Source organism: Adiantum capillus-veneris, chromosome 26 (assembly GCF_014529385.1).
Source record: "Adiantum capillus-veneris isolate H3 chromosome 26, ASM1452938v2, whole genome shotgun sequence".
Classification (NCBI taxonomy): Eukaryota; Viridiplantae; Streptophyta; class Polypodiopsida; order Polypodiales; family Pteridaceae; genus Adiantum; species Adiantum capillus-veneris.
In genome coordinates this window covers 96,188,495-96,201,840 of record NC_140956.1, presented here as the reverse complement: position 1 = coordinate 96,201,840, position 13,346 = coordinate 96,188,495, and the positions used below count along the sequence as shown (strand labels likewise).

The 13,346-nt window shown below is 42.4% G+C and overlaps 1 pseudogene; it reads right to left on the bottom strand.

Annotated features, from left to right (window-relative positions):
* Window positions 1-2,278: 2,278 nt before the first annotated feature.
* On the bottom strand, window positions 2,279-4,949 carry LOC147423857 (uncharacterized; annotated as a pseudogene).
* Window positions 4,950-13,346: the final 8,397 nt, after the last annotated feature.

The following is a 13,346-nucleotide window of genomic DNA, read 5'->3' as shown; positions in this document are numbered from 1 at the left end:
AACCTATGTAAGCACTTAAAACCACCTAAGTGGTTTGATAAACTATTTCAATCACCGTTAAGTGGTTTTAAGTGCTTCAAGTGGTTTCAAGTAGTTCAACGCCACTTTCAAACATGCAAAACCACTTCTAATTGGTTAATGTTCCTCTTGAGTGCTTTTAAAAACCCGAGATTTGGGTGTTATCCAATTGAAGGTGATTGAAAGTGGTAAGCAAACCACTTGAAGGTGGTTAAATAACCACTTTCAATCACCTATAGGTGGTTTAAAGAGCTTGAGTGAGAACCTATGTAAGCACTTGGAAGATTTCAAAACACCTGAAGGTGATCGAAAGTGGTAAACAAACCACTTGAAACTAGCTTAATGATATTTTTTAATCACCTTCAGGTGGTTTAGAGTGCTTCAGGTGGTTTCAAGAAGTTTTAAGCCCCTTTCAAACATGCAAAACAACTTCTTAGTGGTAAATGTTCCTCTTATGTGCTTTCACAAACACAAAAGTGGGTGTTATAACTTGTAGGTGATGGTACCAAACATTTTGGTTATTTGTTGTCACATTATCTCTTTATTGCTTGCTCTTTTGTGCAGGTGGAATTTTACAGGAGGTTTCAGGAAATGCATCCGCGATGGTGTGCATTTCATTGAGATTCTTTGAGAATTTGAAGCCCTTTGTTGTTCAAAAATTAAAGGACTGCAATGCCTACTGCTGCGAATATCATGTGCAAGCTGTTTACTTGAAAGATGCTTTCAACCAAATGTGTCAAGGTAGGTTTGGAGTACATGGAGAATCTTGTCGTTGTGCTTGTGATGTTTGTGACCCTGCAGTCAGTGGTGGCAGTATATGTGTGGCTGCAAAGTCAACATTTGAGAGCCTCACAACACTATGGGAGTCCTTTTTGTGTCCTAAACCAAAACTCCATGTTTCATTTACACATCTGCTTGATGGGAAAATGCGATCACTGCTGTGTCAAACAACTCAAACCTCTTGAAGTACACAACGACAACTTCCAGGTGGCTGAGAAGGTTTTTGTTGGTGTGGAGACACGATCTATACATGAAGATGGCCAGCACCACAAAAGGAAAGATCTTGTTATTCAAAAGATTGGCTGCTCCACTTTCATTTCATTCATGAAAGACAAGCTGACCAAGTTTATCGAACATAACTACATCTACAGATGGCAGGCCAACCAATTCAAAGAGCGTCTACAGAGTTTTCCAAGTGATGTCGTTGTCTCTGTCGTGGACTTTGCAAAAAATTACAGTTTTAAAATTCAGAATGAGATCCAATCCATGCACTGGTATTCTAATCAGGTGAGTATTTTGGTCCACATCTGCTATGTGCGCTCGACAATGGGCGACATCATAAAATTTCTCCATTTTTATATATCCAATGACAATGTGCATGACACATTGTTCGTTAAACACTGCTTTCTATTGCATGACCGGTGGTTGAAGGACCAGGGTTTTTGCTTAAAGCGACATTGGGTATGGTCTGATGGTGTAGCGTCACAATTCAAAGCGCGACGGCCTTTCTTCTTTGTTGCAAGGTTTTCTTAGCTTACTGGGCTTGAGATGATGCACAACTATTGTGGGTCAGGTCATGGAAAAGGTGAACATGAAGGTGCTGGCGCAGTCATAAAGAGGGCATTAACCCATGAGAAATTGAAGGTGGATGGACACCCCCTGTATAATGCAGCAACAGTGGTCAATTACCTCACCCTAATGAACAATAGGAAAGACTGTTGGTCATCCGCAAACAAGATCGATAGGGTCTTTTGGGAAATCAAGGTGGGTGATGTGCTGAGAGATATAGAATGGGATTGCAAAAAAATCAGTGGATCACGTTAGATGCATTGTGTGAATGTTTTCTCTTCAACATATACGACTCCACTGAGGTGTAGAAATTTGTCCTGCTTCTATCTTGCTTGTGTGCATGGTCAATGGAGAAGATGTGCAAACAAAGATCACGTAGAAGCATGGCAGTACTTGAGGATCACACCAACAGAGGCTGACATAGATGAAGATGTTTCAAGTGACGAGGAGATTGATGCACCTATGTATGCTGGCCATCATGATGATTTGAGCTATGCCTTACGAGTTGGAGATAACTTTGCAGTCAACACTGAGGAGGAAGACTCTGATTTTTATATACTGAGGTGTTTCACGGAGAAGAGGCTATCCACCGCCAAAGGATGCGTGGCACAATCAGATAAAGAAGCACTACTTTTATGTCGAGGGGCACTTTTATGATAAAGTTGAGGGATGCTCCGATTGATATGTATTATTAGATGATAGGCCTCCTACTTCCATGTACTCGCACCTCGTTCGATGCCTTAAGTTCCCCTTGTATCCTAAGAGAAATGAGCCTAATGTCTACACTTTGAGTGATACCGTGTATGTGCACATCTACAATAGCATGCCCTCTGATAGCAAGCCAATTTAAAACACATTGACCTCATAAAGTATAATTGGGTACCGCTTTCTTGTGTCTGTTCCTCAAAAACTTATGTTCTTTATCTAAAAGCTGAAGCGTTTCTAAAACTTTTTTATTCTTTCGAGTACATGTAGCTTACAACTTTCCATCCATTTGCAAGTGCTTTAAACTACCTCAACCAAATTTTACAAAAAATTAAAGCCATTTAAGCCACCCAAAAGTTGTCAAGACACCCTTATATACGTAGTTTTGATATCATTGACCACCTACAAGTGCTCACTAAACCACTATCAAGTGGTTCAAAACCTTTTTCAAACCACTTCCAAATCACTTGCAAGTGGAGGAGAAGACCTAGCAAGTGACCTAGAAGGCCTATACAAGTGCTTTAAAACCACTTGGTTGAATACATAGTGTTGATCTCATAGACCACCTGCAAGTGCTATCTAAACCACTAGCAAATGGTTCTGAACCACTATCAAGTGCTATCTTAACCACTATCAAGTGCTATCTTAACCACTATCAAGTGCTATCTTAACCACTAGCAAGTGCTATCTTTACCACTGGTAGGTGGTTCCTAACCACTGGCAAGTGGTTCAGAACCACCTGCAAGTGCTATCTAAACCACTAGCAAGTGGTTTTGGACTACTAGCAAGTGCTATCTTAACCACTGGCCAAAGGCCGTCTTAACCACTGGAAGTGGTTCTGAACCACTGGAAAGAGGTTCTTAACCATTGGCAAGTGGTTCAAAAACACTAGAAAGAGCTATCTTAACCACTAGCAAAAGGTTTAGAACTACTAGAAGTGGTCCAGAAGTCCTTTTCAAGTGGTTCAGAACCACTTTCAAGTGGTTCTTTACCACTTGATTGTGGCTACAAGTTTACATAATGCAAATAGTTGTCAACCACTTGCATGTAGTCCACAGTTCATAAGTGGTATAGCTTGCACTTCTGCCCACTAACCGCTCATATTTATCTTCTACAAAAGCCAAGGCACACAACAATATGGTCGATTGAATAGCAAATCGTGTTTCTACATTAGAAATCGATATTGAATTCCGCAATACAATGTCGGTTTTTTCACCAATTTACAAAAAGAAGTCCTCATCATGAGTTACACTATGAAACTCATTATGGGTATTTACATAAATGATCACAGGTACACAACTCTTAAGATTTCTGTTGAGACTGGAGATAAGAATGCGAAATTTTATAACGTATTTGTGGAGGTAGCACTTTGCCTTTGCCGCTTGATAATTTTTCCCTCACAAATTTAGCTTTTCGAAGAGTCTGCCACCCTCTTCTTCTAGCATCCAGTTTACAAGCAGTGATCAACTCTCATCGATTATCTATTTTCTTATCGTTCAAGCAGCACCTAGGATATTTGTCATCTAGCAGGAGGGTGTTATCTTTGTTGAATTGTGGAAATGCATTCCAAAAAGTGCCCAAGACTAGAAAGAGCATCTGATCCCCTTGCTTGTCAAGCCATGAGCTTCTACTGCATGCCTCCTTTGCAATCCACCCATTCAAGCACCTGTTGGCCTAAGGCAAGCACAATTCTAACCTCTTTTCCAGGTCTTGGTAAGGGCTTGTGTTCCAGACGTATACTTCAACAATCTGTCTAGCCCCAAGAACAAACCACTCTACAAAATGGTGCACATAGTGGTTCAGATTGTTGTCCTGCTTCACCTTTCGAAAGTGCAACATGTCCATGTTAGGCGGGCTTGGTCCCTCTCTCTTGTTGTGAGTGACAATAAGCAGATCATTAATATTAATGATCAAGGCAGGCCTATTATCCTCCGAAAGGTGAGGGACACAAAATTGAGTTACTAGGGGTGTCTCCCGATCAAAGTGCCCCAGGTCTTCTTGAGCACAATGCTTGTGCTCAACATTACCAATCACTTGTATTTTTACTACAATGCCCAAAAAACCACACCCAATAAATTGTAGTGAAGATTGACACCATGAGACAAAAAATTTATCTTATATTCAAAATAAGTAAATAGTACAAAAAGCACATGGAACATAAAGTTTTCGATCTGTTCTGGTTTTGGGAGGGTCTCGATTAGTACTTTTGTTTGGATCTGGATGATGCACTCCTTCCTCTTGTTATCGCTTGCATTTCTTCCTTAGAGTATTTGCAATTACTAGTAATGTCTCCACATCCTCTGCGTCCTCCAATTTATCCTTTGGGATCACAATAAGGTTTAGGGAAAAAAAACCTAAATTTGCTTGAACAAAAATGAAACACTATATATATGCACTTCATTACCTTCCTGGTTGTCGATTGAGACCTTGATGGAGTCATGTCCAATGGTCTCCTTGCCATGGTTCTCAACCACGAAGGATTCAGCGTCGGGGTCCTCCACTCTATCCCCACTTTTTACAACAGCCTTGCCATGCTGAAAACCCTCAGATAGCTCTACGTTGTTCTCGCCAAGTTTAGACAGTTCTATATTGTTCTCATCAAGCTCAAGCAAACGAGAACTTTTGTCAGCATTGGTTTTTGCAAAGAAAAAAATCATGTTAAGGGACTTATCTCATGACAAGTGGATTGAAGCTGAGTATAGTGAACCCACCCTCCGGCTCTATGTACTCAATTCCGAGTGCCGAGCACTTGGCAATTTTTGGAATCTTTACTATGCACAATGGGTGAGTGCACTCTGCCATAATGCCGCATAGAACTGCAAAGAAAAATGGGTGATATTTGTGTTGACATTCCAGCGAGAAGAATCATGCTATGTGGTTAGCTGAGAGGGGTTTCCCACATGCAACACAGTCACCCCCAATACACACAAATGGTTTCAAAACAGAGGCTTTAGTTGGTAGTGAGGGGATAATGATGCCTCTACCCTTTTCCTGGATATATTTGATGGCTCTATCCATAAATTCTCTTCGAGATGTCAAGGCTTCTAATTCAAATTCCAAAGCCATATTCCTTTCCTGCCAACCATAGCATAAACAATAGCGGAGAGTAAGATCATTGTTTTCGAGTCGCCGCGACGGACGTCCATAGCATAGCTCTCAAGCATCAACATATTTATCAATACATGGGAAGCAACTCGGATGAGGCATGGAAACTCACTAGGGTGTCAATCCTAATGAAGTGAACTCGAAGAGATGCAACTACTAACTCTACAAGCAAATCAAACGCATTACTGCCAAGTAATATGCCTATGTCCTCCTACACAGCTCTTTAGTCATCACGCCCGTTTAACATGCAAATCATATCAGAATCACACGAAACTTGAAGGGAAGCTACAGGGGGTTATCAAGAACATATCCTATCACTGTCACATCATTCTGGAGAGGTACAAAGATCGCGATCGTTCGTCCCAAAGTCAGCAAAAACAACGAATAGGTGATCCTAATGGGTCGTTTTAGGGTCCCTAAAGCCCCTCCTAGGGTCAAAACAACATAAAACACGCATATAGACGCTCAAAACAGCGATTTAAGGCCTCAAACTCGTAGTTGAAAACCTACACCGAATCTTGAATGATTACACTTGAATGAAAGAGCAAGATGAGAGGAACACAATGCAATAATCAAATTTGAATTTGGATTACCGTAGCCACAATGGCGAAGATTACAAGTTTGAACTAGAAGGAGCTCTCAAACCTACGTTGTCTTCTCAGTTCTCCATTAAAAAGATTATCCTCCAACTTACAAAAATTGACCTTTATAGATTAGGTCTTTACAAACTCCATTAAAAAGATTATCCTCCAACTTAATTGACCTTTATAGATTAGGTCTTTACAAATGGCTTGTCCGGCCATAAGCTCCTAAACTTCTAATTGGCTCTCTAATATACAATTTCTCCCATAAGAATAATCATACATCTTTTGACAAATTCTCGGCTTAGAGATGCTTCCTTACAAAAGAATTTTAAAATGGTTTCTCAGAAAAATATGATCCTTCTGGAAACGGCCGCTTGTTGCTTCGTCCGCCAAACACTCCCCCCTTCCTTATCCTTGCACGCTCTCGTGCATGTTCAGTGCGTTGGCCGTTGATGTGGCTCTAATGAAGCAAGTGTCGCTGAAAAACTCCTTGTTCACAGGACGGCTTCCAGGGCTTCTTGATGCTGTCTGAATGGATTTTCAGATAACGTGTGTTGGTATGCTACGTACCTTGCCTTGAGGTCCTTCGTCGTAGGATGGAAAATCCTTGAGTCAATTTCGAAGAATCCTGTGACGAAGGCCTCTTCAAATGTTTGCAAGTAGTGTGATGGCAGGTACATTAGCCTGGAGTACATGGCCATCAAGATGTGTCGTGGCGGTGAATCCTGTAGATTCCAGCAGATGCCTCTGTGTCCTTCCAAGAACAGATTCCACGGATGATCGTCGCCTTCAGTGTATTTAAACACTTGGATGCAGGTGACAATCATCCGGGCTATCTTTACTAACATTTGGCACGCCAAGTCGGGGACATCCCGCAGCAATGTGACTGTCGAATTCAGTGTGCTGACCATGTAGGCCACCGTAGGAGGTTGCTGCGTTGTCAAGACCGGATAATTCAGTTTTTGCGACCTCGACCACTTCCATGTGGCGAAGTCTTTCCATGTGCGTCTTCTAGGGACTGGGCAGAAAGTGGGATCTATTTGTATATGTTGAGGAGCGTTGTGGTAATTTGTTAGATCCTGTGGCCTTTTGTCCAACCACTTCTGCCTCCACTTGGGGTGGTCATCGACAAGCATCTGAGCTTCTTCTGCTGTTAGTGCAATGCCTTTGTAACCTCCATCTTTGTTTCGTGGCAAGGCTAGCCGCATCTTTTCTTTCCACAAAATTGCTTCATGGCATAGCAGAGGAAACGGGAGGTGCTCATGGCCAAATCCTTCCACCTGCTCTTCTGGTTGTAAGTATGCCAGGGCTGCTGACTCCAGTATCTTCTTTTCATATAGCATGTACTCCTTGCTAGCCCCTCTGGCATGTCCTGAATGCTCTCATTGAGCTCATCTCTTATATCCAGATCGGGCCCTTCAAATTCATGCTCCTATTGCCCTTGGTGTGATGTTCCAGGCAAATCTGACACTTGTTGTGCGGGCAGCAGTTGTGGTTGAGTCTGGGCTTTGTCTGCTTTGATTTGTTGTTGAAAAAGCAGATCTTCTTTTTCCTTTAGCAGCGTGTCACCAATCTACTTCTGAATCTGTAGTTTGGCGCTTGCTTGAGCTAGTTGCTGCTCCATTTCTTAGCTCATTTGCCGCCGTCTGGGCCACCATTCCTGATTCGAGCAGCTGTCTTTGAAGCTTTTCTTGCTCTAGCTCCACTTTTAGTGCCGCTATAGTGTTCACTGCTGTGGCATCGTCAGATGTGGAGACCAATGCCCCGGCAGGTTCCTGATTCGCCATCAAAGTTGTCAGAGTGCCTTTGACAGTATTGTATGAACTACTAAGCCTCTGAAATCTTGCGCTCTTGTAGGCAAGCTGCTCCGTTGCTTTCTGTACTCTTGTCGTCACTTCTTGGCACTCCTTTTCTTTGGCGGTCCGGACATCCACCAAGTATTTGATCAGAGACTGAACCTGTTGTCGCTCAAGGTCTCTCTCCTACGTTATGCGTTCTAGTTGCTCCCTCAGGCTTTCTAACTCCTCTTGCCAAGATGCTTGCTTTTGTTGGGCCTCCTGTACCTGCCTTTCCTTTTCACTCAGCACCACGTGCTGACACTGGAATTGCCGTTCTAATTCCCTTAGATTTTTCTTGTAATCAAAACCAGCCACTGCCTGGCAGGCTTCATGGTATCCAATTGCTTCTGTAGGAGGTATAAACTCCTTTTGTGAGGGAGAAGGGGGAGGAGTTGGCTGTTTTTTGTTCGATGGAGAAGGGGGAGGAGGAGGAGATTTTGGCGAGGGAGGAGGTGGGCTTGATTCTTGTCGTACATGCCTCTTTTTTGAAGTCTCTTCCCCTTGTTGCGACGCAGATGCTTCGGCTTTTCTTTTCTTTAAAATTTTGATGATTCTTTGGCGGGTGAGATCCGACGCCCGTCGTGCTTCCATATTCCTTTCTCTTTGGATCTTCTTTAGCTGCTCTGCCTGGTTTGTTTCATCAGCAACGTCTTTCTCCTTTGTTCCTTTAGTGGACTGCGAAGAGATGTCCACTTCCGCTGCTTTTTGCTCTGCTTCTAACCTTTGCTTCTCCGCGCGTATGCGAGTTGCATTATCTATTCTTTCTTGCCTTTCCTTTTCGAATCTTCTTTTTTGTGCCTGTTGTGTTGCAGCCGCTCTAGCCTGTCTGTCAGCCCTTAACTTGGTTCTTCTTTCCTCGACTCTTTTTTGAGCTTCTGCATATGATTTTTCCAGGTCCGACTGCGGTACTGCACTTCTCTCGCCTCTTTTTCTCTCGAGCGGCTTTGTGGAGTCTTCCTCCTCGCTTTCCTCAAACTCTGATGGCCCTTTGTCTTTCGACTCTTGAGATTTTCCTTCATCATCTATCTCCGTTTTTTCTTCATCACTCGAGCTTTTGCTGGTGGCCTTTGCTGAGCGCGATGATGTCTCGTCCTTAAGGAGTGAGCAACCATCTTGGCTTTCTGGATCAGGGCCGTTTGAGAGCTGGCAGCTGGCAAATCTTCGATCATTCCCAAAGCTTGGTATGCTATTCTGGTTAGCATCGGCCCTGCGTTCATGTAGCTTTTGTTTTTTGCAGAGCTTTTCAAATTTGCCTCAATCAGGTTTTCCAGAATGTAAGAACCGTAGTCGCAGCGAATGGTTCTATTTTAGGCCGTCGCTAGAGCCATGACCACGGTAATGTGCAGAATTGGCTCGGTGTAGCGAGGAGGCTTTTGTACTCTGAAATGCTGAGAGATCAATCTCATTGGGCAATTCCAGCTCTCCGTATATCATGTCATTGTATTTGTATTTGTTTCCCTTTGCTTTGATGAATGCCTTCTCATTGTCCAGTGACTTTGTCTTCGCCAGCAAATTGTGTTGCCCTGGGAGGAAATGCAAAGCTTCATTGATGATTTCTTTTGTGATCTTTACTTTCACCTTCGATCCATCCTTGTCCGTGAGCATTGCCTGCCCATCATATTGTATCGAGCTCAATAGCTCGTGGGCCCTCATGTAATCTGTTCCCCATGGCTGTAATCTAAAAAATTGCTCCAAGTGTACAACTCGCACTGCCTCTATTACCTCCGGCCTTCGGTGGAGGTTCCATATCTCTCATGGCATGATAGTTGTTTTTACCAAGTCACCATCCGCATCCTTAAACTTTGAGATGAATATGTGGGCAGGGATTTGAGCAAGTATTTCATCCGAGATGTGAGCCTTTTCATTTGTAGCGAGCTCCTCCACTTCATATGGTGTTGTTGTCCAATGCCTTTCTTTCTTTTGGCGAGGTATTCTATGTCAAGAGAATCACAAGCTGTCAGGATTTTCCCTTCGCAATCAATCGCATTTAGACTTTTGGTAAAAAATAGTTCAAAAGTTAAAACTGATCATAACTTGAAAAAAATTCATCCATTCTTGTCCATATTTCACCAGTGAGACTAGGAAGGCTAGAGCTATGACAGATAAAAATCTCAACCAATTCTGGAGCTGAGGTACACCGATCTCGATCGTAGTAAAGAGGCCAAAATCAGATTTGATCACATGAGTGGGTTGCTGATAGTTGGAGGGTCATTTTGGTCCACTCTGTGTTTCATTTGAACCACTTTTGAGTTTGCAGGTCCCAATTTTGGGTTACAAGGGAGTTTTGGACTAGACTTTGACTTTTTATGAGTTTTTGATGTCCAAATGGCTTGAAACTTGGTTGGTGACTTGAACAAGCTGTATACAAGGGATCTGATAGGTTTTGGTCAAAATCTGATGCTGAGGTACACCGATCCCGATCGGTGTTCTGGGCCTTTTTTTGGTGAAAAATAGATGGTCATGGACCCCTATGCTTGCCTAGCCCACTTATGATTTATTTCCAAGTTTGGACTTAAAATGAACAAATTAGAGCAATTTTTCACTGTTTGACCATATTTTACTAAGTCTAACCATATTGGGTTTTCCTGACGAAATTTGGTTGGATCCTGGAGTTAGTTGAAGTTAGTTTTAGAGCTCCCACTGCTTCCATGAGGTTCTGCTACCATCAGCCTACTCCATTGTCTGATTTTGACCTTATCAGGCACTTTATACCCTCTCTTAGGAGGTTTTCCAGATTTGTGTATTTTTCAGGCATTTCTTGGATATCCATGTGATGCTTGAGCATCCCTAAGTGACCTTTTGGTTTTGGCATTGGCTCGGCTCCAATTCTATCTTTGTGTGATCATTCAAGACTGAAATGACTATATCTGTACTTGTAGGAGATTCTGAGATCCATCCGAGATTTTCTACAACGGTTCTGACTCTTAGTCGGACAAGTGTACCTTTCAAACCATCCAACATTATTTTTAACCGGATTTTGGTAGTTGTAGGTCAAATTTTCCCTTTTCGGTTGTGTTTGACAAATTAGGCCCATTCCATGAGCAAAATTTGTGCATTTTCCTTGAAAATTCAATAGAGTGTACATTTAACTGAGTTCCAAGTCTGGGCCAAATCAAAAGTTGCAAAACCTGCATCTGGGGGCACCGATCACGATCGTACCATGGAGGCCAAAATTGGTTTTGAACCAGTAGATTGTAGGCGAGGCTGAGGGGAGGTGTTTTACATGTTCTGCCCCAATTTTTGTGAAGTGAGGTACACCGATCGCGATCGGTGTACCACCACCAAATTGTGATTTGACCATATGGCTTTGTTCCTGACCTTGTGGGGAGCACATTGATGTGTTCTGTGCCTGAAAAAAGTTTTGTTTGGATGCCTCTAAGGGCCCTTGACCTCTTTGACCCAATCCGACTTTGATTTGATCCCTTCGCCCGTTTGTGCAATGATTTGCGCTTGCATGCGTAATAGACTTGATCTTTACTTGATAAGGAACATACCTGTGAAATCTGGTGTGAAATGCCGGCTCCGACCGTCCGTATGGGGTAGAAACATGACAGCTCGCTCTAGGTTAAAAAGCTCTCTCCTTCTCTCTCAAAAGGTGAAAATGAACAATGAGCTAGAGTTTGGCCTACTTGGCCTATATCTTCCCGAGATTTTCGTGACACAGGGCTGATTTTCCTCACCTTTGATCCCGATATAATCTGCATACCACATGTGGGTCGAACCGTTTGTCATTCCGGTGTCGTATGACCATTTGATGCGATTTTGGCGAAATGTAGTCATGATTATTAAGGCTGCAATTCTACATCTTCAGATTAGCTTCATATCTTCCATGCTTGATAACCTTATCATGATACTTTGGCGTTTGCTTCCAGAACTTGATTCCGACACTTGTGAGCGAGATTTTTTAATTTTTAATGTTTTATTAACGAAAATCAAACAAAATAAATTGAAAATACTTATTAACTGGCAAAAATTAGCCAAAATTATTGTACTCACCCCTAAGCATATATTTTCTCTAGAAGCATCCCAATGCTCTGGATTTTGCCATTACAGCTCATTATTATGCTAGTCGGATGATACGAAAACGTTAAAATTGCCAGGTATTGATCGAATATGTTCGAAATTGAACTCTAAATAATGAAAAAAAACACACATTATGTACATATATACACGTTGGACCCCTTAATGGCCCTGACTGTTGCTAGATTCATCAATTACTCCCCCCTTCCTTGTCTGAGTCGTCCCAGACGAAGGTTGGGTGCATGTGCATGGGTTTTGGAATCTGTGTCTATGCATGGCCGTGTAATGTGGCCCTATTCTGATGTTTGAGACAATGCGTTGGGTAACAAGGTGTTGTGCAAGATGCAGGGATTGAATGTATTTTCAGTGGCTTTTGATGGCGAGGGTAGCTGTTTATGGAACAGAAGAGCTTGCAGTCGAATTGCTCTTTGCTTGATTGTTGGTGTTGTGATGGCAACTTTTTTTGGAACCCATTTGTATGCGGTTTGTTGCATCTTTACAGATTCTACTTTAGTTTTCACAGGTTTCCAGTGCCATTTTGGAGGTTCAGGCTTCTTGTTTTGAGTTTTGGGTTCCTTTCGAGCTCAGTCGCCGAATCATTAGTTTTCTCCAGTTTTGGCTGCCATTTCCACTTTGGAGGAACTTCTGAAGGTCTTTGAGATGATGTTGCTTCCGTATGGAGTTTGTCCTTAGGTAGCCATATCTTGCTCGGTTTGTTGGTCAGCAATCTTTTCTTTATCCATACTTTCCGAATAGCCTTTTGTGGTGTTTTTGGCTGATTAGCCTGTTGCTTTTTGTCGATGGGGATACTTGGCCACGAGTGATCTGTTTTGGCGAATGGAGTCATGTACATGTTAGAGTCGTGTGTGTACCTTAACGCATGTTCCGACCATTCAGTGATTGCATTGTACGTTCTCATCCATGGAACTCCCAAGCATATTGATTCTCTGATTTCTCCGTCTTTCATTACGAAAAATTGATGAGGACAATTATTTCCATCAAGATTGATTGGTAAGTTTACTATCCCCAATGTTGGAATTGTTGTACCGTTTGCTACTTGTAGATCACGTGTGGATTGCACGAGGGGTACATCTGTAAGCATCCTGTAAGTGGAGAAGTTGACCACATTGACTCTTGCTCCTGTGTCAATCAATGCTCGTTGATATCTGCCATGCGGGAGTTTGACATTGATGCGAACATCGATTCCTGTTTCCCATTGCTCATCAGTTTGAATTATAGACAAAGGAATTTGAGCCGTGTCTGCTGGTTGAGGAAGTCTTTGTTGTTGTAAGGTTTGTTTTCGTTTTAAAATCCTGACTTTGGCCTCCTCCTGCGCTTGAGCTTTTGTTTCCTTTGCTTTGTTCTTGTGCTCCTTCGCAGCGTGTATTTTGGCAAGCATCTCTGTGGTTAGTGGTATGTTGTATTTCTTTAGTCTGCAACCACTAATCCAGTTAGGCATTTCCTCTCCCTCTAATGTCGCAAGTTTAATGGCACTGCTAGATGATAT